The 5,645-nt window shown below is 30.5% G+C and overlaps 1 protein-coding gene across 1 annotated transcript in view; it reads right to left on the bottom strand.

Annotated features, from left to right (window-relative positions):
* Positions 1-2,174, bottom strand: part of LOC107883237 — an 11,972-nt gene extending 9,798 nt beyond the window's left edge. Inside the window, exon 1 of the mRNA XM_029485145.1 lies at positions 2,133-2,174. The gene's annotated coding sequence lies outside the window, so the exon portion shown is untranslated. The remainder of the gene's footprint in view (positions 1-2,132) is intronic.
* Positions 2,175-5,645: the final 3,471 nt, after the last annotated feature.

Raw genomic sequence — 5,645 nt, 5'->3', positions numbered from 1 at the left:
AGCCCAACGAGTATCGGTTAGCCCATCATGTGATTGGACGTCGATGGAAATATGTAAAAACCAACAAACTGTTGAACGCACGTGGTTGATGCCGGAGCGCAGGACAATTGTGTGGCGGACGTGAATTAAGAGCAACACGTCTTGCTTATTCAGAGGTCAGTAAGAGAAAAAAAAAACTTTGGTGTTGGTCCATAGCAGCGGGCCATGGGCCGTAACGGTCGTCGTTGTTGAAAACGGTGTGAGGTGGGGTAGAGCAGTGTGTGTTGTTGAGGGGAATTTACAATAATTTGAGGGAATTTCATCACAGACTGCTCTGCCGACGCACACCGATGGACACGACGGACGAGCCCAGCGGCGGCGACCGACAGCAAGCGACGAACGTCAACGACGGGACACTGCAGATGGTGGGGATCGGGGGACAGGTGTTTATATAATATCGGTCGATTCACTGTATCAGCTGCGCGCGGGTGGATTGATATCGGAAAAAGAATAAAATTATATTAAATGACATGGGGACAATATTATAAGAGAGTCAAAATTCTGTTACCTTACAAAGAATAAAAAATTATTTGACTTAATTTCAAAGATAGTTATTCGAATAATTGTCTGTTAATATTTGAATTAGAATTAATTACTATTACTATATTATTAAACCTATTTATTGAAATTCAAAATTTGTAATAATTATTTATTTACATTTTTGTTAGTATTATTTACTATTATTTATTATTGTTAAAATTATTACGAAATATTATCAATGTATTCATCACTCCATTCAAAATCTAATATAATTAAAAAATCCACATCTAATTCTTTATACATTATTCTATTGATATATTATATTCACATATTTTATTTATAATGTTTTTGCGTTTATTCCGAATAAACAGATTATTTATTATTTTATGTATTTATAGTCGAAGAATTAAAAAAAAAATGGAAACATTTAAGAGATAATTACACCAGAGACATAAATGAGACAAGAAAAATTCAGAGTGGATCAGAAGCCAGGAATACAAAAAGATATACATATTCTGACATATTATCTTTTTTACAACCCGTTGTAAAGAAAAGAAAGTAAAGATACATATTATTCCGATATATTTCGTATTATATAAGAATTATTTTTTTATTTATGATTATGTTTATTAGAACTACTGGAAATATTGAGACTCCAACATGCTCTACTGATAATGCGATCTCTACAGACGAGTACGGTGATGAAAGGCAATGTCAGCTAGATGAGTCTGCAGCGGAATCAGTGCACGAGGAATGTCATGGGTCAGTATCAAAACAACAAAGAAAAAAAAGAACAAATTACGCCTTTTCAAAAAAATGTATTACATTTGATGAAAAACGCACCCGTTCACAAACCTGAAGATTTTGATGCTGACAGATCCTTTTTTTTTATCATTTTTACCGGATTTAAAAAAAATGAACGAAAACCAAAAATTAGTGCTAAAAATACAATTTATGCAGTCAGTATAAAATATTCTAAATCCTTCTCAAACTCTTTCTTTTGGACATCATAAACCAAATCCACATCAATTTAATTACTATCAAAACGATGATTACTCTTCTAACTTGGCCAATTTTAGAAATAATCATCATCAACAATTTCTTCCAAACTTTCAAACTGATCTCTCATTCATATCATTCTTCTTATACATCTGCACCTCAACCATCGCCTCAACTACATTCCTATCCAGGTTCTCCTAACGTTGATGTGCATTATAGTAATTTAAGTAGTCAAGATGAAAATTCTCACCACACTATATTAACAGTTTTTTTTTAACATTAAGTAAGTAAAATTTGAAAAGTTTTTCCTCATTTTTTAATTATTTTATTTTATTTTATTCATCTATAATTTATGTATTATTATAATATTTTATTAAATATTCTGTTTTAATATCTTTAAATTTAACTTATTTTTTTTTTAATGATTCGAGGAAAAAAATTAAAAATATAGTATTTACATACATACAGTAGAAAAGTAAAAAATATATTTTATTTTATGATAAATGTATGACAAGCAACATGTATTAATTATATATGAAGAAATCAGATTTTTTTAAATGGTCTACTATAATACCTCATATATTATAAATATTTATTTTTATTTTTTATGTTACCTTATTGTGAGGGTGAGTCTTTCTTCTGCCGAAACGGGATTGCGAAATTATGTAATTTTCCTTGTTATATGTGGACGCACATTCTCCAAAAGTTCATAAAATGATTGAATAGACATTCTGTAATATTCAAAGAACTTTTGTGGATACTGTCTTATGTCCAAATAAAATTTTTTAAAACGCTCATTCTCTTCGCGGCTTTAATGGATGTACCCAAAATTCTCTTTCTCTTCTCGGAGAATTTAAATACTCAAAAGATTCTGCGATTGATATTACTTGCAAAGAACGCATATAGTAATTGTAATCCATCCTACAAAACATTTGTATACATTTAAATAACAGTATTAAAATATATAATATTAAATAAATGAATATACTTGAAATTTATTTACTAAATGTATTAGTTAACTTATAAATGAGGTAGGTAAATATAACCCTTTTAAGGATTTTTTTACAAATTAAGGTTAATTACTATCAATTATAATGGAAATCGAACTTACTTTTGATCTTCTTACTTCTGATGAAGGATGAACTTTACTAAAAATCGAACTTGTGATATTATAATTTATATTATAATATATTATAATCACTACGCACAACCCACGTAGACAACGAAAATTGTACAACTGAGAGCGTTAAACCGCGTTCGTGTGACACGAATTTACCGCGCGATAGTTTAAACGCGGTAACTACCGCGCGGTGCAACCGCGATAGTGTGACGCGACCCTAACTTATAGTAATTGTATCTACCGAAAATATTAAAGGCGTAAAGGGTAGGCAACCAAAAATGCGTGCACAATTAACGTTTCCAACGCGACAGTATGACAACGACTATTTGTCGGGGGCAACAATGACGCGACAATGGACACGAAGGAACTGAAACGCACCGACACACGAGGGAGTGAAGGATACAAGTTATACAATGGTAAATAGGATTATGCAGTTTAAGTATATGGTGGGGGCCGGGGGTCTCTCTGTGATAGAATCGGTATGGTGCAATGACCACAGAGTTCACAACAGTTTGATATAATTTTACAACTAACTTATGCTACGGAAGTATGTCCGGTTCCCACGGTATCCATTGAACGATCCAGAATGTCCACGTATCAATGACTGAGGTGGAGGTATATGTGGTTGGCCGATCCACAGCGTATTGTACCTGGACGACCTGGGTAGCCACTCACACAACGCACAATGGTTGCTGGCGGCCTTACGCTAATGACGAATGATGCCAATAATGATACAGATGATATTGCAATTATCACCGTGCGCTCAATTCTTATTGACTATATAGTTAGATCGGACTATCTAACAGAGAGGAAGGTATTATAAACGGGACCAAATAAATAAGTACTCACCGAATTGTGAACGATATATGATTTATTGGTAGTCGTTGTATAAATAATCTGCAGATTCAGTATCCGCGAAACCAGAGAAAATTACAATGATTATTATGTCATCTTATTCAGTGTTTCTCAACCTTTTTACTGTGGCGACCCCCTTTTTGAATTTCAATTTTTTAGCGACCCCCTACATATATTTTTTTTAAATACTATTAATAATCAATACGAAAATTACTGTGCAATGTACACAGCATAAAATATAATACTATATATAATTATACAACATATAATATTATAATTATTTTTAATCAACAAAATGTATACCAAATATTTACAGATATATATAATACATAAAATTTTAATTCGTACGCGACCCTAAATAATAAGTTGGAGATCCCCTGGGGGGTCGCGACTCCCAGGTTGAGAAACACTGATCTTATTAAAGACGACAATGATAAAAAATATAACGTGTATATAAAAATGAATACGAACGAAATAATGGAAGCTGCTTTACTAGCGAGCGTCTCCAGTACACACACACAATAGTAATACAGAATTATAATACGAACACTTTTTGGTTATTTTGACACACAACGTAAAAACCAAATAAAATATAAAACTATGGTGGTGTTTACATTGATTTAGCAAAGACATTAGAAATACGTTTGTATAGAATGTATCATGTGTGTAATGCGAAGGAAGGGACGGTGTAGAGCGGGGAGAAAAGAGTTGTCCATTGTGCATGCTGTACATTTTCACGACAGCAGTATGAACATAATTCGTCAGCCTAATTCACAAATCACGTAACTCCACATTAACTAGTTTTCAGGAGAAAGGAAAAATATTTCGTTGGAAAATGTCCTATCACATCTCTCAATTCTTATATGTCCAATCTCCATAATTTTTACCATAATAATTAGTGATGGGCGGTAACGAATAATTTGTACTATCGAATAATATTCGATTAATCGTGCAAACTATCGAATAATAATTTGCATGACTGAATAACGAATTAAAATAAAAATTATTCGAATAATTCGTCATCAAATAATATTATTCGTTTCAAATTTAATTATTCAAATAATTAATTGAATAAAAATTCGAATAAGAGAAGTTACAAAATTATTATTATAAGTTATAACTTATGAGTAATGGGTAATATTAGTAATTACATATATTTATTATTTATCAATCATTATTGTTGATATTCGATCATCCATAAACATTTTAGTGTAACTTTTTTTATAGATAGTATCATTGATTATGAGTACGGGTAGTAGTGGTATTCCTAGTAGATAATTAGTTTTTTTTTTAAATCAAAATGTTGGTGGGGGGACCCGGGGAAATGCCCAAATTTTGAATTTTGAATTTTTTTTTTTTTACCATTCGTTTGTAGCCGGTTTGTATTGGTTTGTTAACTAATTTTTTTCGTTTGTAGAGATTTAGTTTTTTTTAAAGTCAAAATGTTGGTTCGGGGGTTGGGGAAATTCCCAAGTTTGGAATTTTTATTTAATTTAAATTTTTTATTCGACCAGGCTTTTATTCTATATAGATTTTCAATAAAAAATGGTTTTTTATTCAAATTAATTTTTTTTTTCATATAAGACTTGAATCCTATTTAGGATTTTTTTTCAACAAGGATTTTTTATTTAATTTAGATATATCAATAAATAATGGTCTTTTATTCAAATTATTTTTTTTATTCCTATTAGACTTTTTATCCAATTTAGATTATTTTATCCGATTTAGAACTGTTTTTTTTATTCAAATCAGTTTTTCTATTCAAATTAGACTTTTTTTTATCTAATTTGGATTATTATTAAGCAAGGATTTTTCAATTAATTTAAATTTTTCAATAAAAATAGTTTTTTATTCAAATTAATTTTTTTTTCATTCATATAAGACTTTTTTATTTTAAATAAAATCTAAATCGGATAAAAAGTTCCAAATTAAATAAAAAAAAAGGTGGGTAAGTGGATGTCGCTCTGCTGTACAGTAGGTTAGAAGTGGGTCACTGTATAATGGACAGTATTAAATTTGAATTCAATGATATAATATCACTGTATAAGAAAAACGATTCTGAGCGGAGACGGTATATCAGTCTATGTATTAGACATATAATATATACTTATCTATGGTATTAAAAAAAAATTGACCTATAATAGGTACCTAT

The sequence above is a fragment of the Acyrthosiphon pisum genome, chromosome X (genome assembly GCF_005508785.2).
Source record: "Acyrthosiphon pisum isolate AL4f chromosome X, pea_aphid_22Mar2018_4r6ur, whole genome shotgun sequence".
Lineage (NCBI taxonomy): Eukaryota > Metazoa > Arthropoda > Insecta > Hemiptera > Aphididae > Acyrthosiphon > Acyrthosiphon pisum.
This window is presented reverse-complemented; position numbering and strand designations above follow the sequence as displayed.